Source organism: Monopterus albus, unplaced genomic scaffold (genome assembly GCF_001952655.1).
Source record: "Monopterus albus unplaced genomic scaffold, M_albus_1.0 scaffold2.1, whole genome shotgun sequence".
Taxonomy (NCBI): Eukaryota; Metazoa; Chordata; class Actinopteri; order Synbranchiformes; family Synbranchidae; genus Monopterus; species Monopterus albus.
The window spans coordinates 7,045,153-7,068,776 of NW_018127882.1; the positions used below are offsets into that span (position 1 = coordinate 7,045,153).

At 40.2% G+C, this 23,624-nt stretch overlaps 1 protein-coding gene across 2 annotated transcripts in view; it reads right to left on the reverse strand.

Moving 5' to 3' along the window:
- The window catches only part of mid2 (midline 2), a 143,342-nt gene extending 131,021 nt beyond the window's left edge, over window positions 1-12,321 (reverse strand). For both annotated transcript variants that reach the window (XM_020596178.1, XM_020596156.1), the window contains exon 1: window positions 12,107-12,321. The gene's annotated coding sequence lies outside the window, so the exon portion shown is untranslated. The remainder of the gene's footprint in view (window positions 1-12,106) is intronic.
- Window positions 12,322-23,624: the final 11,303 nt, after the last annotated feature.

The following is a 23,624-nucleotide window of genomic DNA, read 5'->3' on the forward strand; positions in this document are numbered from 1 at the left end:
TTCCCGGGGATTAAATATCTATAGTGCCATCTAGTGTTTTCTTGAAAATGACACAAAACGCTCAAGATTCCATCTGTGATTTCGCCACAGACAGTAAACTTTTTTTTTAAACATAAAGCCTTTTCATGCAAGTCATTACAGAGGCTGACATAAAACCAAGTCATTTTAATGGCATCTATTTCTTTTAGAAGTCATCACAGGGTGTTTTTATATTTCTCTATTGTTACACAAGAACTCTACTCAGGCTTTATGAGAGTTGACAACAAACCCATTCCAAAATTTCATTAAAATGTTTTTACACAATGGAAAATATTGAGATCCAAATCAAATGAGCTGTGAAACAGAGTAGCTACAGTATAGTGACTAGTGAGACACATACTGTAGGCAGTTCTGCTAAGATATTAACAACATTTTAACTAAATAATTGACATATTAGTAAAGTGAATTAACAATAAGATACAAATCTAATTATATATTGACTAATTACAGTATTTATTTTTATTAGATCTGTGCATGTTAGTGATAACTTATGATTTCTTATGGGTATTGCTTGAATATTTTAGAGCTGATCAAATTCAAGTAAAAGTACAAAAGTGTTATCACATAAAATATAAGAAAATAAACTTGTATTTTTTACCATGAAAGACAGGCACCTCAATAGGAGCAGCAAATATAAAAGCTTTCATTATCCAGCTGCAGATTTTTGTATCATTCTGTCCTTTGACCAAAGGGACAGCACATATATTAATCAGTGACTGATCTACAGTGTATGCCTACTGTACTGTAGCTTAATGTTTCCTTATGACTCTTTAGTCATTACAAAGAAATGACTTTTCCTTTAAAGTATATACAAAATTAAGTCAAATTACTCACTGCTGCACACTAATAAACACAATATGAAACTGAGGAAAGGGTTCAAGCTACTGTGCACCAGAAAGCATGAAGAAATCATTTCAAATTATATCTGGACATGGTACTATCACATACTGTATTAGCTGTTTTCATATTTTTCGCACCATGGCTGGAATGTTCCTGTCCTGTTTAGAGGCCACACATCAAAATAGAACAAATCCACTCATCCTGCACTCACACATACTTGTCCCCACAGATTTTTAAACAATGGCTACAAACTATAGCATACACAAAACAAAAGCTTCATATAAACATGCCATCTGTAGCAGTAAAAGAAAATCTACAGCCCTGATACTGCAGAGAAACTAATAAAATGGGCAACGCTCTGCTCCATTCCACTGCTGTTATAGAAGCTGTTGTTGCTGAAATTCATATACTCTGACTGGCAAGCCATATCCTGAGGAATCCATGATGAAACAGCCGTCTTCTTAAAAGTACAAAGGCCACAGCTTGCATGTGGATGTGTGTATACACTGTAACTGCTGCTGAGGACACTGTACTTAGGGGAGCACCCACTGAGCACCAAACTATTCCTTCCTCCCAAGCCTACCTTAAGTCTTCTGGTCACTGTCATCATCTGCTCCTCTGTTTCAACTCTCTGCTGTCCTTCAGGCTGCATCACTCTCCACTATCTACTCCGCTTTGCTTCTTCAGTCCCTAATGGCTGGACTATTTTCAGTAAAATGAAGTATTTCCTGCACACACAGACTGGCATAGAAACTCTGAGTACACAGTACAATGCAGTAGTCTTGATTTTGGTCACTGTTAATTACAAGATTTGTGAATATATATGTAAATATGTCAGTGAAAGGTAATTTCCAAGTAGCTCTCCAATGGGCACCTTCTTCTTACTGGTGTTCCCTTTAATCTTGAGCTGGAATACAAATTGGGTCACAGAGATGTTATGGTGTGCTTCAAAAGAGAAAACATTGCATTTTTTTTCTTTCACAAAAAGACTCCCATTTGATTCTCTGGCAAAATTTTTGTTTTTTCTGCAAGCTGTGTTTGTGTGCAGTTTCCCAGAGCATCTTGAAAGAGATTTCATAAATGTCATTAATTATTAGCACCTCCCTTGTCAGCAGGGCTCAGTTTGAGAGACAGGACTGCATCTTTTGTGTGCTGAGGGGATGATGGAGAAAAATGCTATCCTAATTCAAGAATAAAAGAAACTCAAGACAGCAGGAGTATTTTAAAGGGTCACTCTAAAAAACAGAGGCAAAAAGGGGCCAGTGAGAAGATGTGTAAGAACAAGACCCGACTATTACGTTTAATGCCAAAGAAAGCTGTGAACAACTACAGGCTATTTCTGCAGAAGAAAATGCTGGAAGGAAATCTGTTTTGATCTAATCAGGCAGATTCATCTTGATAACTACTGAAAATATCCTGTTAAGTCCCGTTTCATTTTTTGTTCCCTAGAAAGACACTGAAATTTAAATACAACACACACACACACACATATATATATATATTCACACACAAATGAGGCATAAAATTAACTGGCAACTCTATATGTGTTACTTTGGAATAGGCTACTTATCATCCAGCTACAGTAGTTTTTCTTTTCAGTGTTATCTGAATTGTCTAAGGTTAGCCTGCTAAAGCCTTTGGCTGGTTGCCTAGCAAAGGGAATTCACACTCCATGCACCGTTCAAGGTCATGTTCTCTTTGATGTGAACAATTTTAGTTAATTCTTTTTTCCAAATGATTTCATTTAGGTAAATTTCAGGGACAAACATGGTGTAAGGTACAAAATCCTTATTTGTTGATCAGTTTAAGTTTAAGATTAAAATCCAGTGCATCTCCTCTGCTCAGACAAAGCTTGATTCACTATAGATGGTAAATCCTCTTAAAGCTGCGATTTGACATTTTGTGATATGTGCCTGTTCAGTGTCTTGTGAAGGGTTAAATGAACAGATGTTATATCTGTTGTATCTGTTAGTTAAAAATGAAGCCAGCAGCTAGTTATCTTAGCATTAAGACAGTAAACATAAGCTGGTTCATCTGTAAGGAACAAAAATAAGCAAATAGTTTTCTTAACTACCTCCAAGTCAAACCACTACAATAAAAAATTATAGCTGCAGTGAGTGTATAATTTATTGACAACATGTTAAACTATTTATTAATTTATTTAATTTGTTTCCTCTGATTAGTGGACACTAATGCAACATTTCCCAGTGTAGCTGCAAGTAACAGTGCAGAATCTGTCAGGGCTTTCTGACAGATTTCTGAACTTAACTGTGTGACTTTTAAGCAACTGATTAAGCGACAGTGAGAATGTCATGATGAGGTAACGCTGCTTACTCTACTGTCTGTCTGCATGTTTTCTCACTGCTTGGAATAGGTCAGCAACATGAGGAAGTATTTAATAAAAAAGCCATAAATGGCTCTCGGAAGACAAGCAAAAGCAAACTGCAAAGAAATCACCACAGTAGGTGCAATGGGAAAGGACTGGGATTATGATATCGGTTCACTGGTGAGTCATCATTAATCTGGGAGAAATGTACCAGCAACAGTCCGTGAGGGGGCAGAGAGCTCATACTTCCTCTGGACCACAGTTTACATGCAAAGCAGTAAGGATCTAATTACAAGGCAGAGCAAGGCCTGCAACTGTATGCCAGACTCCATTTGGAGGCGCAGACAAGATCCCTTGGGAGAGACCAGAGAAACTCAGGCTTGATATGCTGTCCACTTCTCTTTCAAATGCTGTCATTCTGAAGAGAGTCCCTGCCCAGATAAACCGATGGCTTGATACAGTGTTCAGCGAGCCACTTGCAAACTGGCTGACGCTCCTCAGTTTAAAATCTAAGTAGAACTTAATTTTTGTTTTTATTTATGGTGCTCCAGACCAGAACATACAGTATAACACAATGCAAAATTCAGATTCAGGTCCTCACAAATGAAACAGGAAAGCAAAAAGAAGAACTGTGTTCAGCACAGGATTATGTGTTAAGGACTTCTTTTTGTATTTGTTCTGCACATTCATGATAAAAAAAGCTGCTGATCATACTATGCACTACTGTTGTCACTTTGTCAATTCTACAAAGGTCAGATGCACTGAGTAATAGGCTTTGTGCTGACATACAATTGATTAAGCGATTAGTCGATTGAGGAAACTAATTTCCTAACTGATTAATCACTGAGGGAATTTATCAAGGAAAAATGCCAAACATATGCTGGTTCCAGAAGATTTGCTGCTTTTATATCATTATAAATTGAGTGGCAATACACAATTTGTATCATTTTCTGACATTTTATTGACTAAAACATGAACTGAAATAAAGTAATGATTCAGGGATTCAATTAACTGAAAGATGAAGTAATCAACAGGTGTATGTGAATATTGGAATATAAGGACACAGTCAGTATAAATTCACTATGTGGAGAAAGAGCATGGATGACAGTCAAGCAGTTCTGACTGACCAATCCAATATTCTTTCACTGTCATATACAATACACAATATAAAATACTGGAACTTGTCCAAACTGGAACATCTGGATAGAGCCAACATTATAGCCAGCAAGACTGACATCAAGTGCACATTTAGTCAATTGTTCATGCCGCGCTCCATCACGAATGTCTCTGTCCACAATCCACAGACTAAAAAAATATCTCTGATTCTGTTTAAAAAAATTATGGTCAAACTGCTTTAAGAAAACTTTTCTATCCTAATCCCTGTGGGGGAATATTCTTCTACTTACAAGTGAATTTGTAACGGGTAACATAGTCACACTGGCAGTGGCGCTGTGATCTGATCTTAACATAAACATGCTTCATTATCTCAGGCTATACAAACATCATCATCATAGTTTTAAACTTCAGCACATGTGAAAGACGGACAACACCCAACCATGTTTAGAACACTGTATGGTGTTTGTCTGAGAACACAGATGCACAAACACACTGCTGGAATGAAAGCCCTTTTTTTAATCTTAGGTCACATCCTCAGCACAGCTGCAGAATGCTGGGAGTGGGGAGGGGGTGATGAGTTGGGGAAAATGGGTTGCTGGCATTTTCCCAGGATGCTTAGGCTGCACAAGTTATGTGAGTTTGCTTTTGTTGGGTTTTCTAAGGATAGGTTTCCTCCCTCACTGGTTGAGGAATCTAACCATAAAATCTGAAAAAAGCCATGACGCAACAGTAAGAGTCTTTATTTTCTATGTGAGGGAAAAACCTAGCAGTGGCAGAGGAGGATAAGGCCAGAACGTTGGAGCTTGTCCAGCCTCTCAGAAGAGCAGCACTGATTCATTATCATTGTTAAAGTCTGACTGTGTGATCAGACCACTTAGAGGATGGACAGTCTGTTTATAAACTACTTTCATCTGTGATTTCTAAGATTCAGTCAGAGTTTGAAAGTTTTAACATTGTATTAAAGTCTCATACCTAATCTGTTTATAAACTACTTTCATCTGTGATTTCTAAGATTCAGTCAGAGTTTGAAAGTTTTAGCATTGTATCAAAGTCTCATACCTAATACTATACATCTGCCTTTTTTTTTTTTTACCTGCCTTATTGTAACTTTTGATCAAGACATACTTAATTCCAGGATTCTTAAAACAAAAGTCCTAGTTTTCCTAGTAAAGCCTTTGAGTCCTGCTGAGTTTTATGGAGTTAGTGTATCTGACCTGATCATATCATCCTACAGCTTAACATTGTAGCTTACTGTCAGGATTGGCCTGGCAGTCAGTGAAAAGCTGTCACATCAGTTTAGGGACAATGAGTCTCTTGTCCTGTATTTTAAAGCAAAAGATGTATTTTTGTCAGCGAGTGACTATGATAGGAAATATTTCACTAAACCCCTACTGTACAACTAAGCACAAAAAAAAATACTGCCCTAAAATGCATGAATACCGCATACTTGAAACAAATTACAAAGCGGTGAACATGGAATGTGAAATTAAAGTCCCTCCAAATACATTTATGCAACCATAATTATGCAAATATAATCATTTGAGTGCATGGAATGCAGACTGTACCAAGAGCTCAGACAGCAGATTACAATTATACGACATATAATAGCCCAGTCTCCCCATACTTATACCACAATATTCTGTGGAACCATCCAACACAGACCGTTATTCATTAATTTCAATTTACAATACACTGATTAGAGCCACCTCTGCCTTGGGAGAAACAGAGGAGCACATGACCTTCTAATGTAGCACTGTATGTTTGTGACAAACGGTTTCTTCTCTCTCTAAACCTAATAATTAACACAGCAGAAGACATGTAACAGATAATCTGGTTGGAAAGTGGCTGCAGTGCACGGATAGGGGTCTGGTAGTGGGATGATTAAAAACCACAAAGGAAAGATTTAGATTGTGTTTATAGGCGTGGTGAGCGCATATATGTGTGTTGAATTAATCCGAATGAGAAAAGGGTTGCACAGTACGCAGGAAATGCAGATGGGAGCAGGAGAAAGAGACAGAGAGGAGCAGGAAGGAGAAATGTTTGCATGCATGGGTGTATGTTTGTGGAAATCCTTACAGTGCAGTTTGGTAGCAGAGGTCAACAAAACAGTGAAAGGCTGGAAGTTATTTATCACTGCATTAAATAAAGATGTCATCTGTGTACTGCCTCCTCTCCTGCTGTTATGTACAATAAGTAGAACAAGTGATGACAGAAGACAACCAAAGGTCACTGTCATCCTTCATTCAGCTCCCGCTCAAACTACTATAACCTCTACACCATAGTGCAGTCACTGGGTGCTAATATATTACTGCAAAGCAAAGGGAGGAGAGGACTACTTTGATCAAGGACATGTTTAAATAAACAGCGTATGTATACAATGATCAGCATTGTTACATTGATACTAAAACAGGTATATCGTGCCATACATGCACAAATTAACTTGGACTGAAAGCAGGTTAAAGAAAAGACAGAGTGTAAAAATTGGATTATGCTTAATTCAGTCTGGCTATGTTAGAGGTTTGTTCCAAATCCGTAAGCTGTCACAAAAAAATGCCTTGTGCAAAATACTTTGTAAAATCTGCATAGAACATTTCAATCTGAGGGTATGAAAGGCCATTTGTCCATGAAACTCCTGGTGGTTCTCAGGAAGGCATACATAAGATGCAGTACTATAGGGTTAAATACAGAGAAGTAGCTGAGAGTGAAACCTCTGAACTCCTAACATACAGCTGAAGGCCAGAGTATGTATGATAAGAATGGCTGGCACCTGTGTCCTTCCCATGGGTAAAGACTATTTGGATAGTTTAGGATTATTTCAGGCAGGTAACCCACTAAGCATCACACAATCGGCCAACATCTCTGCTCCCTAATGCTTCACCTTCCCTGCTCTAAATGCAGAACATGTTGCCTTGGTCATGCAGTCTGCTTTTAGCACAATTACACTAGGAAAGCTGAGCGATAACATGATGGGGCCTGACTTTGTGTCATTCAGCCGGTTCTGTGAATGCAGAAAGAACAAATATCAAGACAGCAAGAAAGACATCCTTATTACATTCTTGCATAGGGTATACTGAAAATCAAATAGTCAACAAAGTGTCAGTGTTTTGCTGCCCATTGCTGGAGGAGGGGCCGGGATGTCTGAGTGTGTGTGTGTGTGTGTGTGTTCATAGTAAATGCATGTACATTTGCATCAAGGGCATGGAGGAGGGCGCAGTCTCACGAAGGAGGGATTTATTAGTAAAGAGCCTGCCATGACCAGGCTTGATCTTGTCCCTTCATTCTCCTGCGGGGCTGTGCGCCTTGTGCGCCTGCTCAGTGTTTGGGATTAGCAGATCTTTCAATCGGTCGTCCCCCCAAGGACAGGCCTTTAACTCCTACCAGTGGCTCTCAGCACAAATCTGACTGACAGTTTGGTTCCGCTTTCAGCCAAGAAACAGCCCACCAGCAAGGTTCACACTCCTGACTGCTGAAGAATCTTATCTGCCAGGAGATGACAGAGAAGAAGCGACTCTGAACCGCCTCCCTCACTCTCCTCCTCTTCATCCGTCAGCTTGTTCTTTGTTAGTACAGTACTCTGAGACCGACACTTCTTTGGACTCAGCTGGATGTGACAGCTTGACAGACTGTCACAGAAACAAACTAAAAAGCCAGTGAGGTGACATTTTCATAGCGCCCTTCAGCCGCCATTCTGAAATAAACATATTTAAACTTTAGCCTTACGTGCTTCGATTTTGCATACACACACTTAGAAGGATACATTTTTGCATTATTTCTGTTACCACACTTCTCTTTGTCTATAGAAAGTGTAAACCAGTGTTTTAATGGAAGAAATCTTATTATTTGCTTTAAAGCTTGATCTGATTAAACAGTGATTCACTGTTGTTCTCCTGTTACTTATAAGGTAAAACTACAAGAAGTTCCTGCCACGTCAGTATCACCCCCACAAGCCATCTGCCTTGTGTTTTCCTCCTTTAGGGTTCAACTGTGAGCCTTTTTAGCTAGCCATCTAACACAGCTTGAACTAGACGACTCTCATAACTGACTATTAAATCCCTGATGAGTGGCAAGGCAAACTGTGACGCTGACTAGAGTCTGTAACACGCTGCTGCCATTGCCCACGTGTGATGCTGTTCACTGCAGTGTCAGTCGCTTCATGCCCACCCTGAGGTTATTCTGTCACCATTTCAATCTTTTGAATAAGAAACGTGTATTTACACAGGGGCCCACAGATGCAAGCACACACGAATGTAGTTGGCACACACACAGAAACACAGCAGGATTTAAATAACTGGTGTCACTGCAGGATGGCTGAAGAAATTGCCTTCTGTGCAGTTTAGTCAAGAAATGAATTTGGCTCTTGGTGCTTTCATTTTGGTCCCTGTTTAATGCAGCATGCTGAAGGAAAGCCGGGGGAAGGGGGGGGGTTCTGTACACAGCAACAGATCAAGCTAAAGATTAAGGAGCAAGTTGTGACTCTGCAAATCAGATTATATTTCTCATAGATCTAAAAGCAAAAAGATGAGATGAGACCTAAGGTGTTAAGTCACAAGGAAATTGTATTTCTCTGGTGTTTTGTCGTATGAAATGGATGTCGAGTTCGAACATGATGAGAGGAGGATTCTTGAAAAGTAAAAACACTTTAGGCAATGGTGTTAAACAGTTTCTGAAATTAGCTTCTTTTCCCACAGGAAGCTGGAGTTCTGTTCTTCAACCCAAACAACATGCCTGCCCCCATGCTGTTTCAAGAGGCTCTGTGTGAAAGCACAGCCAAGGCTGACTCTTGCCCCCGATCCCAACGTCCACACTCAGACTCACAGACTTTGAGGCGCATTCCCGATGAGTTAGTGAGGGCTCAGGGCTGTCCCATTGTGAAATCATCAAGTACACGAGGGCTGTCTCGCCTTCATTTGGAGCCCGCTATGCTCACTTTCCACAAGTCAGCATTTCTGCAGACTTTACCTGAGGGAACTCCCCACAGTACACTACACAAAACAAGGGATTAGCTCACTGTACCCAGGGAAGGCTGGAAGCGTAAATAAGATAAACGCCCCGAATTTGAGTTAAGAAAAATAAAGAAGACGAACAATCATTATTATGATAACTGATGTTATTCTAATATTTTGTATGTTGCGTTAGTCAAAAGCATCTGCTAAATACTGCAGCTTAAACATAAATATCGTATATTATGCACTTATCTCATTCATCAACAATTTATTTTATTTTTTGCTTAATTGTGCCGTTTCGACAAAAACCTATTAAATTAATTAGGTAACTGACGATCGCCCCTCGTCCACTCTGCAAGGCAGGATCCTGGATCATGTTCAAATCAGCCAGTCGGTCACTGAGGTGTCTTGGCCATGAGGTGTCTTGGCCATGAGGAAGGTGAAAAACATAAAATAAAAACCCCCAACCCCACAACAGTTAGAACCATTGCATCGTTTTGCCGTTGTCATGGTGATGCGATGGCCTAAGTCACAAAGTGTTGTCTCATTCCTACTGATACAATTTCCAGCCCTTGCAGACTCGTTCAGTGACTTACAGGTAACGTCACTAAATTCTTTGAGGGTTCAGGGCTTTGAGACCTTAGGGAAGACACTGGGACTCAGACTCAGAGTAATGCCTCATTTAGACTCAAACTGACACCAGCTGACAGACAGCCAGAAATAAAACTGACCTGTGAGGATAAAGTAACTGAAATGTATGGTGAGCCCCCCCGAGTAAACAAAGAACATGACCGGTATCTGTTAAAGATGAACTTTTGTGACCAGCAGGATAAACATACATAACCAGGATTAAAATGTTTCCTGCTGTCATCAGATCATCAATCACCTTTGCGATGTTTAGACTCTCTCTTGTTCATCAATGTTTAATTGAGTAAATCTAAAAGGAGGAAATGGATACTGTAACTCAAGCCAACACATTTTAATCAACCTAGCACCATTAAGCAGGGGTGTTAAGTTTCACTATACAAGGATAAGTTATCTCTCTAACATTTGTATGGTGGCTTTGCTAGAACTAATAGCACACCAGTAGTACCACAGTGCCAACACAATTCTAATAGTGTAATTGTCTCAGGTAGGATACATCCAGCTCTGATAAGTCACTGCATCAGAAAAACATTTAACACAATAAAATCTCTTCAGTGAACTTCTTATTTCCTTTATATTTGTTTTTATCAAATTTAACCTCTTTTTCAGCAGAGTCCTGGCAACTTACTGTACAGGCATAAAACTGGCTTGAAGATGCACAGAGTCAACCAGGTACACTACGTGTTTACATCTATTCTTGGAAAGCATTGCAGCTGCAGCATCAACACAGGATGCCAACCCTCTGTCACAGCTATAATCATTCCAGCACGCAGAAACTGATGTCTTGTCATTCCTTTAGAAAAAGGCACTGCTCTTGTCACTGCTATAATGTCTTAATGATTATCATGTAAGGATGCAATTAGGGAGTGAGAGAGAAAAGGAGACAGAGAGACATGGAAAAGCTGTGAGAGCAGGCAGCACCCTGTAGATGCATGATGAATAAGGGTGTCAGCTGTATTCACCCAACTAGAAGGACTGTCGCTGAGAGGGTCGGGCCCCATGTGCCGAGACCTGTCTCATTAACCACAGTGATCATGCATTAACAGCAGAGGGAATGAGACAAGGAAAATAAATCATTTTCTATACGATGGCGAGCCACCAGTGTTTGAAAAACACTTCAGTGAATAAAACATGGTATCACTGCCGCTCAACGTGATTCTGACATCATATCTTAGTACATACCATATACTGGCATATGTGTTTTGTGAATTTTTTATTTCATGGTGTGAAAATACACATTTAGAGTGAGGAACAGCCAGAGGCCAACACGTTCCAGAGCTGGACTCTACCTTCTTGCTCCTCGTTGTTGGGGTATGCTGCATTATTGATGTGAAGCTGACATTTTACACTCTGGAGCCAAAGCCACAGCTCCTCCACTGTCACCTGCAGCACCGCCTCCACAATAGCCATACTGACCGACTGTCACAGCCACAAAATATGGATGGACTGTAGAAGTGAGTTTGTAGTCACCATGTATGTTTTACTCTACTGTCTCCTACAGTACTACTAAAATATTCATATACTTGTTCTCTTATATGCTATATTGTATACATAGAATTAAAGAAACAACATCATTCAGCCTCACTTTTGATACCAAACTTTTTTATGATGATTCTTGACAAACATGCAAAAGGAAAATTGTTAGTAGCGCCAGTGTCTCCTCAGGGGCGTGGTTATGGTCAGGTCCAAGGTTTCCATAGTACTACAGTGTTGAGGGGAGCGCGCCTCAAATTTCAGCAAACCTCAAAAGTATCCGATAACTCTTAAAACAATATAACAAGAACTATCTCGAGAGCTGAAACTGTCTCAGAGATATAGTAGTTTCAACAGTCTTTATGCATTTTAGGCTCCTTTTAAATCGAGGGAAGTGCATCAATATTAAGTGAATGATGTAATGTTGACGCAGCCACATTAGAGAATTGCGAGGGCACCTTATTTGCTTTCTTGTATTTTCCAAATCACCTACTCAGTCACACACATTTTCAACTTGAGTGTTTCTGTATAATGGAACAAGCTTTTTTACCCACTCTTCAACAGCGGATCATTTTAGGCTGCTATTATACCAATACCCCGTCCACTGCGCTACACAGCGTTTACCTTGTACACTGCACGAACTAACAGTGTGATCATTAAACCAGTGTGCACGTTAGACTACTCTATATTCCGTCTAAAACCACAGGAAAGAAGCACAGCCTACCTCGGCTCGCCGTGACAGCTCCGTCTGTAGCAGCGGTTGGCAACAATCTGACGCTCGCAGTAAAGACCACAGTTGGAAACAGCAGAAGTTTTTTACGAGTCAGTCACTGAGGGATCTGTCTCTCACACACAGTCTCACCGCCTGACGGATCTGTGTGTCGTACCCATGGTGGAGTGTCCATGACAATGCCCCCAAAACATAAGTGATCTGACGCCGGATCATTAACACATGCTCTCCCACTAAACTCTGAGATTTCCTCTGCCTCAAAGCCTTTTTAGCCGTGTGGGACATCATCATATGACGTGAATTTAGCTGTCTTTCAGTGTATCTAATGATACTGCATAGAAGCTATTCTCTCTTTTGAACATGTTAATTTTCCCTGTGACACCATGAACCAACAGACACAAGGCTACAGGTTTCACTGGGCTTACTAGAAACATTTGGGGCTAAGTAAAAAAAAAAAAGACAAGACATGCTGTAGACCAGCTCTCCCTTCAGTCTGTGTCCTTTGACATAGTGTCCTTTGCTACTGTTACTCAATAATATCTCATACTATTAGCAGTGGAGTTATTTTTATAGAAACATTTCGTTGTAGGCATTAAAGTAATAAAGTGCCAAATGCTGTCACAGGGCATATTATATTAAACATATAAATATGTAAGATGCCTGCAGCCTTGTGCATCAAACAAATGCTGATTAGTTGAGAGCCAGGAAGGACAGCAGTTCTGCTAGAGAACTAATATTAATATTGTTTTTCTGAGGATGTGCACATTGTGTGAATGTGTGCATGTTCCAGGATTTAGTCAGTAAAGTAGCATAGGTCATAACTACAGTATGTTATGACCTATGTTAAACTGGAGCATATCTCCACTATATGTTGCGCCAGAACCAGCTTGATGAAAATAAACAAACAAACAAACAGACAGACAGACCAAATGCATGTAAATATGCTTAGTAAATAATCTAATACGTCTAAGAAAAAGAGAAGTTGATGTGTTTATCATTTGCAGTAAAGTGTAAGCACTACTGTGACAGTGCTTCACTCCCACCAGCAGAGCAAAGCAGCATCAGTCAAAAGTTACTGTCATATAGCTAAACATTCACCTTGACGTCAACCCCAGCCTTTGTCTGTGCATGACAATGTGGCACGCACCAGCTTTGCACATTCAGATGCAAAGCAAGATGCAAGTTAAAGCAAACGAAGCAGAGCAACAGCTTGAGACCTCTCAAGCTAAACCCACGTCTTCAGCTGCTAGGTCATACTTTAAAGGTGGGCGAATGGAAACAGCATTGGGTCTGTGATCATTAGCCTGCTGTGCACATGCAGGTGGGGGGGATGTCACATCATTACAGCTGTTTTTCTGCTCTGCATGCACAGTGGGAACAACTTGCTGTTGCAATGAAATCCTTGGATCTGTGGTAAAATGTCATAATGATTGTCAGGTCTACCAGATTTTCTCGGTGAAATGTCTGGAATAGATAGATACTTGAAATTTTAGCATTTCCTTCCAAAACAGCAGGGTATTTGCATGGGGATTAAGTGATCAGTTTCCTGAGCAGACAGATCAATGCTGAAGTGCCATGTGAAGTTAAAAAGAAGGTTGGAAATGTAAATTTCTGTCATTTGACTCAGTTCCCGTGGAAGCACTTGGGAAACAAGGTTATGGGCCTGAAGATGAGAGGAGCTGTCTTTTCCAGGCTCGTAGGAGAGGTAACGTGGGTGCGCTGCTGAGAAACAAGGATTTATCTGCTCGATTATTGCCTTCCTACAGCTCACAAATGAAAATGGGACAGATGTTGAAGAGTTGCAGAGCTGTACAGTTCTACAAGTCACCATCTTAATTAGTTCCTCTGTGACAAGCTGCTCATTCAAGAAGGACAGCTTAATGCTGGAGGGGATACTGACAGGTAGTCTTTGCCTCTCTGTCTAAGACTCTCTCTGTTGCATTTATCTGCTCCGCTCCCACACACACACTGTTATTCACCATGTCCATTTGTAGAGGTTTGACTGGTCCACTGAGAAGCAACGAGTCACATCAGCAGCACAACAACTTACAGTATCTGTGGATTGCTGATTGAAGTTATCAGTGATGAACGCATTAAAGAAGTTGACTTGAAACCTTTATGGAATACTTTCTTATAGGATGTGATTTTTAATGGTTTATTTACGACTGTAGAGTTAACATTTCAAGGTTTATACAATGCTAAATATAATGCTTATACATCTGTTTTTCAGTATTTAAATATTAGTAATTTATGTTACTGGCTTAGAGGCTTATTGGCTGATAGGGTGGGGTGGAGTATGATTGGCTTTACTCACATTGTGGGGGCCGAAACCTGTTTACACACTTACATTGTGAGGACGGGAGCTCCCTCATAGGGACCACATGATGGTCCCCACATAGTAAATGATACAATTTTAGAGTGATGACTTGGATGGGTTAGTAGCATGTAGTGATTCTGGTTAAGGTTAGGGTGAGTCTGCAGGTAATGAATGAACATCCCCATGAAGGATGAACGTGTGTGTCTTATTTAGGATGTTCTGGTCTGTGTCACTGGAGCATTGCATGTGAAGCAAGTGTTTATTCTACTCAGTGGTGACCTTCTAAGCAGTCTGCTGCTCTTATGTTGCTTTGCTGAGTGATCTGCTTCACTTGCCTGTCTGTTATTTTGGTTCCAAAAATCTAAATTCAGATTAAGATTAAAGTTGGTTTCAAATAGTCTCTGGGGGTCAGGGGTCGTGATTGTGAGGTCATCTTTATCCCAGGAGTGCTTGCGGCCCACAGTGGGAAGTGGCCTGGACATTCCAGGCTGTTGGCTCTTGACTGTTAAGGGATTTGAAGGGACAAAGTTGACAGGATCATTTACTGTACATGCAGGAGATGAAGGGCCCCTTATCTTATGACCTGGTGTTTACAGGTCGCTCTGAGTAAGAAAGACAAGAGAGAGGAAACAAACACAAGCAGGACATTCATTGTTAAAAACATGTGCAGTAAGATAAGGTTCAGCAAAATGGATGCTTCAGTTATGCTATTGCATCAAGCCTTTCCAATTTGGCTTTTTGCGAGATCAATCTGTATTTGACTTGAAATACACACTCAAGAAGAGAAATGGTATGCAAAAGAAACCTCAGTGGAGGAAAGGGGATTAAAAGGAAACCCAGCAATGTTACTCACATCGTATATGTGAATATGTGACTATGAAATGGCACCTCGTAGGTGTGGTAAGGCAGATGATGAGGGCACAGGGGTGCTGTGACTCCTTCCCACATTGTATTTATATTTATTCAGGGAGTTGATAAACTGGATCTCCAGGGTTTAACATGTCACAGAACTGAATATCAAGGTGGATCTTTGCACTGGTGTGTGAAGCCTGCAAAACTGGTCATTCCCTTGAGGCTAAGCAGGTTTCTTCTCAGTCAAGGTGTGAGTCATGTCAGGACACTGACAGATGCAGAAACAGTGCGCGCCTGACCTGAATATGGCTTTTAAAAACATAGTTATTTGGTTTAAGTTTTCTGATCTCATTGTCATTAGCATGCATTAATACACACAAAACATGTGAGCATGTTTTCAAGAATGTGCATTTTAAACTTGTGATGGTAAACCGGCTTACAGTACAGTGGCCCCCTACTCTTTTTAGCTGCACAGTAGCCTCCCAGTATCATTCAATAATACATTTTATACAGCTGAAAGCATGTGAAAGAAGAGGATTCATCCTTTTCAAACAACTCAAAATGAGATGTTATTGTCCTTCTGTATCTTGCTTGTGTGAAATGGATTAGACATGATGCTGCCCCTTTATAATGGTTGTCCTCTGGTCTAAACAAAGAATTGAGCCATTACAATATATCTTGCTATTCTGCAGTACCAAGAACAATGAATGAGTGTGCCAAGTCCACTTTCTGCCTCTCAGGCTTTCACTGACTGACCACAAGATCAGCCTTTCAGTTTGTGGGTTTTGAGACTTCATGACCTTATGCCAGAGGACTTTAACAAGATAAATTACAAACTGCTGATAAAAAGAAGTTCTTCGTACATTGAAATGACAGAGTCAAAGAAATACTAATCTGTGTGAATCTGGACCTTGGCATCATTATTGTTTTACACTTATCAGTCAAAAGAAAATAGATAATTGTCCTCCAGTGAAAATTTACCAATCCTGAACCCTTGGAGGTCGATAAAGAGTATTTATTCATGTGTGTAGATAAGTGGTAAGTGGCAAGCTTCTTTAATTTACATAGAGATTAGCCCAAAACATATTGCCAATCAATATGGGCTTATGAATAATTAATTGGAGAGGGATAACTGAGGCTGAGGAAATGTAATAATTAATGAAGTTGGATGCAGATGGGACAGTGTGTAATAATCAATTAAAGTCTGTCACTGGGAAGTGACCCATTTTCAAGTTATTTAGAGAATGGGTAAAGTCAGCTTGAAGAAATCAAACTGGCTGAATCCCCACTCTTCAACTGTGCATGTTTTAGCATTGAAGTTACTATGGATCTGGTTGTGGTTGTTGTCTGTTTGCATGTCTGAGGTTTCTGAGGAACTGTGGGGATGTAAGTAGCTCACAGTCCAGTCAGTTACCTCAGTCTGTGAGCCAGCCACAAATAAAACGCCACAGTGACCCTGAATCATAGCAGGAAAGAATCTGCTTGCAGGTGATTGTAGACAGAGCTATTGCACTGCAGGGATTGTTTTCTGTCAGATCTGATACCTGCAGCTGTGAAACACCGCAGGTCAGCTAAGGCAGAAAAGGAAATCATGCTCAGCATGCTAGGCCAATGTTCTGTCAGTTGGACTAAACTTCAGTCTTTCTCTTCTCCCAGCACCAGCAGGTCACTACACATGTTGTTAGATTTTGGTTATTGCTGATCAGATTTGGTGTCAGTGCCTTGTTGTGAGCGTTGCTGGAAGGATTTCTCAATCACAAAATCTGAAAAACAGCAACGTTAGGAAAGTGGATTGTTTGGTAACACTGAAATCAGATTAGCCCATCAGTTTGTCAGGTGGGAAAAGCTTGTCTTGCTTTCTGTAGACATCTACCGCTGCATACTGATATATTGCTGATAAGCCAGGGGCAGGAATTTGCTGTAGATGTGCTTGACACTTCAGAAAGAGATATGAAGTGTGCTAGACAGAGGCAGTGCTAAGCAGGGAGATGCCAGCTCCGAACATTTTGGGATAGGGGAAATCATTTGTAACTCTCTTCTGTTGAAAAGCAAAAATGAAAGAATAGGAGAAAATGTTAAAGAGGGAGAGTTACAGTAGGTTGGCATGTGAGTGTGGGTGTGTATGAAACAAACTGGTGAAATAGTTGGTCAACCTACTTACTTGTGGTTCTGGGAAGCTTTGGCATTGTTTCTTTGAACTGAAGCAATGAGAAAACTGAAGAAAAAAAAAAACTCATTAGATTTTTTCATTAGGCATGTGAGGCTTGAAATATTTGTCCCTGAATAAATTTGCAACGTTTTCTCAGTTTTGAGAGCTTTTTCAAAAGGTGTTTGATACAGTACTTTCAAATCTTCTATGTGGTGCTCCTGAGTACCACCAAATGCAATGGAAAATTAAAAGATATAATTGGCCATTATAAACACCCATGTTTTACCTGCAGCAGTGGGTTCCCATTTTAATTCTTCAGCTGATTAAATGTGCCACTCTGCTTCATAACAGCACCTGACAGCAGCCTCATGTGAGCAGCAAGAAACTTTTCACAGGTGCTGGTGCCTGAGGGGGTGGTCTCAGAGTTGAACAGAATATCCAAGCATCTGCTCCTGCCCAGATTAGAAAGCCTGGAGGGGTCTCTGATTATCCTGGGGCCCTGTCTGCAGTGGAGTTCTGGTTGGCAGCAGCCCACACGGCAGCGTTGCCATCCTGAAATTGAATGGGGAAGAATTTAATGGGTTTAAAGGCTTTGGCTCTCAGTGTGATGGAATCAGATAGGGGTGAAAATGGCTGAACATTTGTGACAGACAGCAGTGGAACACAAAGTTGGAGAGACAGAAAGATAGAGAGAAGGAATTGGACACATTTAGAGCAAACTGATGGGAAGCAACGGCCAGGTTAGTGTCTCTGTCGCTTCACATCTAAAACATATTAATGCCTTCAGGAGGAAATGATGTAAACAACGATTACCTTCATGAAACATATAACAAAATATCTGCTGCACTCTTCATAGGGAAAGCTGTTACACTGCTTGTAGAATAGCTTGAATCTAGTCACACTTTTTCCATTATCACTGACAATGAAACTGTAAGAAGCTCCAGTGACTCCAAACACTGGCAATAAGCACTTTTTTATATATTATAATTTTGTTAACATGTGTATGAAGTTCATTAATTAATGCAAAATTTCATTATGAAGGTTCACTATTATTTAAATGCAATCTTTTGTCCAATATAAGTCTAAGATTTTCTATTCTGGGATGAATTTAATCATCGTGACTACTTTCAACCACAGAATAAGCATTTTTGCTGAGCATCTTGTATAAGACATGCCTCAGAGGGGAAAGCAGAAAAGACTGCTAATGATGATGGTGATGCGGTGATGATGGTGTTGTGTAACAGAGTACTTTAAGGTAAAGTGTGACAGAAGCATTGTCTTCAAATTAATTAAAAAAAGGGTTCTCAGTCTTGGAAATACTGTATAATGCATCAGTTCAATGCAGCACAAAGCAAAGAAAGGTGTGTTTTTTTAACAAACTTGTCAAGTTTTATGTGAATCTATAGTACTGACTTCAAATTGTGCTTGCATTTTTGATGGCACCCTTGCTCCTACACCCAAATCTGAAAAGAAAAGCACATGTAGCAGTACTTTGCTGCTTTATTTATGATCAGCTGTGACATTTTCTATATGTGCTTCTTTGATGTTGCTCTCAAACAAACCCATTCCCCTCTCCAGAAACACTCCAGTATTATATGCATGCCTGAGGAAACACTGAAAATAAAACCCTACATGCTTTTGATGTAGTGCAATAATGCCATTTCATGCCACTGTCAGGTTTCTGAATCATTGGTGGCTCTACAGGCAATAAACATGAGACTGGTCAGTGATGGAGAGAAAGCACTGGCCAGTGTGACATCTATGCTTTGTGTGTCATGCCCTCACTGTATACTGTGGGGAAAGGAAACGGAAGAGGGGAAATGTACTAACTTGTGCTGTGCATTCAATATGTCAAGATAGATAAATAGAAAGATACGTTATTGATCCAGAGGGAAATTCAAGCTTCCAGTAGCAACAGAAATGATTGCCAAAATCACAGCACCCAAAGCACTGAAATGTATAAAAGTGTAGGACTAAAATACAAGAAAAAAGTATAAGAAATATGAGAAATAAGTGTAAAAATAAGAAAGTGACTTTCGGCTTTTCCCATTTAGGGGTTGCCACAGCGAATCGTCACACTGATGACTCACATGTTGACATTTGACACGTGTTTTACGCCGAATGCCCTTCCTGACGCAACCCTGACTCAAACTTGGGCTGCAGCGGTGAGAGCCCTGAACCTTAACCACTAGCCTACCAGGGACGGTAGAAATAAGTGTAAAAATAATAGGGGTTGCTGCTAGCAATAAGGGCTTTGTGAAAACAGTGTGTGTATGAACTAAAACAGTCTCCACTGCAGCAGGGTGAATAGCTTAGTGCTGGGAAGGGCCCTGGCTTTTGGAGGTTTGTTTGCAGAACGGCAGTTACAAAGTGACACCAGATTAAGTTGAGCTCCCCGGCGGCTTGTGTTCTGAGCTGCCACTCCTTCTCCCTACCGTTCACAATATGCAGACTCATGGGCTCTTAATGACCCCTCCAGACGACAGCATCTCTCACTGCCCAAACCCGAGGGTCATCACCACTCTTTGTCATGGCTCCCAAACAATTTTCCAAACTGTCAGTAGTCCAAGACTGACTGCCTGCCTTCAGCTGGTCACAGAATCAGCTGACCTGGGGCATGACTAGAAGACTTACAAACAAGTGACAAATTAAAGCAAAAACCAACATGAATTGTCTCAGTAAGGTGTTGGGCCAAACTGTGCCACCAGAACAGCTTCAGTGCGCTTTGTCATTGACTCTACAAAGTTCTGAACACTACCGGAGGGATGGACAACATTCTTCCAAAAGATATTCCCTCATTTGATGTTTTGATGATGGTGGAAACGCCGTCTAACATGTTGCTCCAAAATCTCCCATAGCTGTTTAACTGGGTTGAGATCTGGTGACTGTGATGGACAACATATGATTCATGTCAGTTTCATATGCATCAAACCAGTCAGTGACCTCTCGTGCCCTGTGGATGAGGGGCACTGTCATCCTGGAAAAGACCACTCATTTTCCTTTAATTTGTCACCTGAGGGGGAAGAAAGAAAACATACATCTTTAGAATAAGAGCAATAAGCAGATAAACTGTTAAACACATGAACAACAGAATCTATGCAAACAGACATAAAGAAAAAATCTGAAGACATTTCTTTGTAAATACACCTTTAATTTTTTAAAAGCTCACTTATTTTAAACCAAGACATTAAATAAAGAGGTAAATACATATAGATGTTCTCATTACTCTACAGTAAATGGCGTGCAGCTTACATTTGCATTCTTCCCGAGTTAATCATTGACATAGAAAATGAAACAAAAAACAGAAATTCATAGCTAGCTGCAATCTGAATATGAACATGTTGTTGCAAACACACCAGCAGCAGCCCAGAAGCTCACAGAAGAAGATCGTGCTGTGCTGTTGGACACACATCAAAGGCAAAAGCCTCAAACAGCTTCTGTGTCACACTACGTGACCCAGCAGCACTTTGCTTCCTCCGTATGTACACAGACAAGCCAGTATCTCTAAAGTCCAAGCCTGATGCACACTGACCAACACACGCACTCATATACAAACATGTGCACATTCCACGGTCTTATGCAGTGGTCATGCACCCTCCTTTTTATCTGTTATTGTCCTGCTCTTTCTTATTTGCTTCCGAAGTCAAGTAACCCAGACACAGGATAGCAGTCAGGATCCGGTCACAGTTGTCTTGACCTTTGATCTCTAATCTAGTCACCCTGTCTCACCGGCACCATCAACTCCTTATGGCCCATCCCAGTGTGGCATCTGTGGAAATGAACACTGCTGCATTTGGTACTAAAGTTAGCATAGTGGGTGTCGAACCACCCAAGGAGCGAGGTGAGAGTATTTTCACACTTTTAGAGCCTTGAGATTTTGTACTCTGTCTTTCAAAGGGCCTTTTGGTTCCTAGACGAGTTCAGTGATATGTTTAATGCTGGAATAAATTATTTACTATGGACAAATAAAATACCAACCCAGAAAGGGTTGTTCTAACACTCTCAGACTGATCATCACAGTTAAAGTGTTAATTGTCTTTCTGTCAACTCACCAAAAAACTGAAAGCTGACAGTTGTGAAAAAACAAAAGTTCAAACCTCATCCCAGAGAAATGTACACGTTTTCTCTGACATCTATCATGACTACCACAAATCTAACACTGAACTGCTGACTACGATGCTCATACAGTATTAAATCTTAAAAAAAAACAACACTTAAACATTAGGATCAGTTTGCATTAGGAACCATGGTGTTTGTTGCACTTAAGATGTTTAAACCAGTAACCACTATATTACACCACAGTGTGTGTTAGGTCTTTTCTATTGCCGTATTTTCCTCCTCTAAATTCACTTGCTGTTTTACAAATTGCAGTGAATTATGTTGGGCACAACTTGATTAGAGAAGCCAAATATTTTGGCACTTAAGGGGGTCATACAGTATTCAGAAAAATCAACACAGACACATTGTATTATTCTGTTAGTGTTTCATTACAGGACTCGTTCCAGTAATTGACTATTTACTTCCAAGTTTACTGTCTGATCATCCCTTAAAACCAAGGTGCTCTGAGAAACTGTCAGGTAGTGAAAACTCACTCATACATACAAATTCCACTATGCAACACACACACACACACACACACACACAGAGAGACAGAGTACAAAAGCACATTATACTGTAATTAATGGTTTTCTACCAGTACTGTTTAAAATGCAGAGAAATTATACAAAACATTGTTCTTATTAAAAGCAGCCACAGGCAGGCTGCATGTCCTCATTCAATGACCTGGGAATTCATTATAGGCAACAAAGCACATGAGAAAAAAAAATTAAAGCAATTTCACTGTGAAGATTTCCTTTCAAAATACAGTGTGAATGTACAAGTGGATGGACTCTGGGCCATCTGCTATTGCCTGTGGTCTAATGGTGTTTATCCAGAAATGATAAGGACCTCTCCATGGATTAACCGATGGGATCTAATTAGCAATGAGTGACAGGGCCTGGTAGCTGCGGCATTGTGTTCTACACGCCAAAAGCTACGGCTCAGCAGCATTGTGCAGGTTTTGTTCTAGCTGTTAGCATGTGGGAATTGCTCTAGGCAGATTTATTTATTTATTTATTTTGTGAGAATACAAGAAATAGCCTAGTCTTAATTGCTTAGTTATTATGTCAGAGAATATGGCCATGTTACACTTAAACCTGGATTAGCACTTAGTCAGCGGCACCAAATACTGTACTTCATGACTTAAATACTCTTAAATGTTGATATGTCATCATCTTAAAAACCTAAAAAGAAAACATGAACTGCAGATTTGGATTTCTGTCCTGCTCACCCTCAAGCTGCGACCGAGGCCACATATCCTCTCTGACTGACCAAACAAATGTTGCAACTAGTATCAGGAGCAAACAGACGTGCATTCATCAGCAGCATTAGTCAGTCACAACACAACACAACACCCAAGCAGGCGCTCCACCCCAGTCCGGATTGTTTTTAAATCCATTTTTAACCACACATCCCTCATCACTCACTAGAAAACAAATGAAATTGAAAAGATGTAAATAAACATATCCATTGTTCTAATGCCGAGGGCCAGACAAGGCTAATCAATGCTGATCCACAGTACACTGAGCCATAGAGGCTTCCACTTAAACACAGGCCACTAAGGCAGGTCAATCAGGAGAAGTGCTCTTGCCATTTTCATTTTAAATGCAGTGAGGCATAAAAGCATGGGAGCAGATAAGAGAAATACATTTCGTATCAACTCTGGGCATAAAGTTTAAATTGCGCAACTCTTCAAAGGTATTTTCTTATGTTTGTGGGTGGTTTTTGGTGACCATAACTTTAAGTCTAAGCCTAATTAATTTTCTAATATAACCTAACCTGGTAAAACTTAACCAAATCTAAAAAGCAGCAGATATTTTATCAAAAGCTTTTAACTGACTGTTTCATTTATTTTGCCTCCATTAAACATAATCAATACTTTATTGATTACTTCTACCATTTTGCTCCATCTCGTGAGATGTTCCTACACACGATCCTACTCGCAGCGGTGGCACAGCTGAGTGATTATGTGCATACATCAATATGAATGTGGTTAAACTGTTTTAATTAACACCTCAGATTTTACTTTCAGAAACACCCAAAGCCTCATAACATCATGATTTGCCTCGCCATGTTTTCATACACAATAAGAAAAC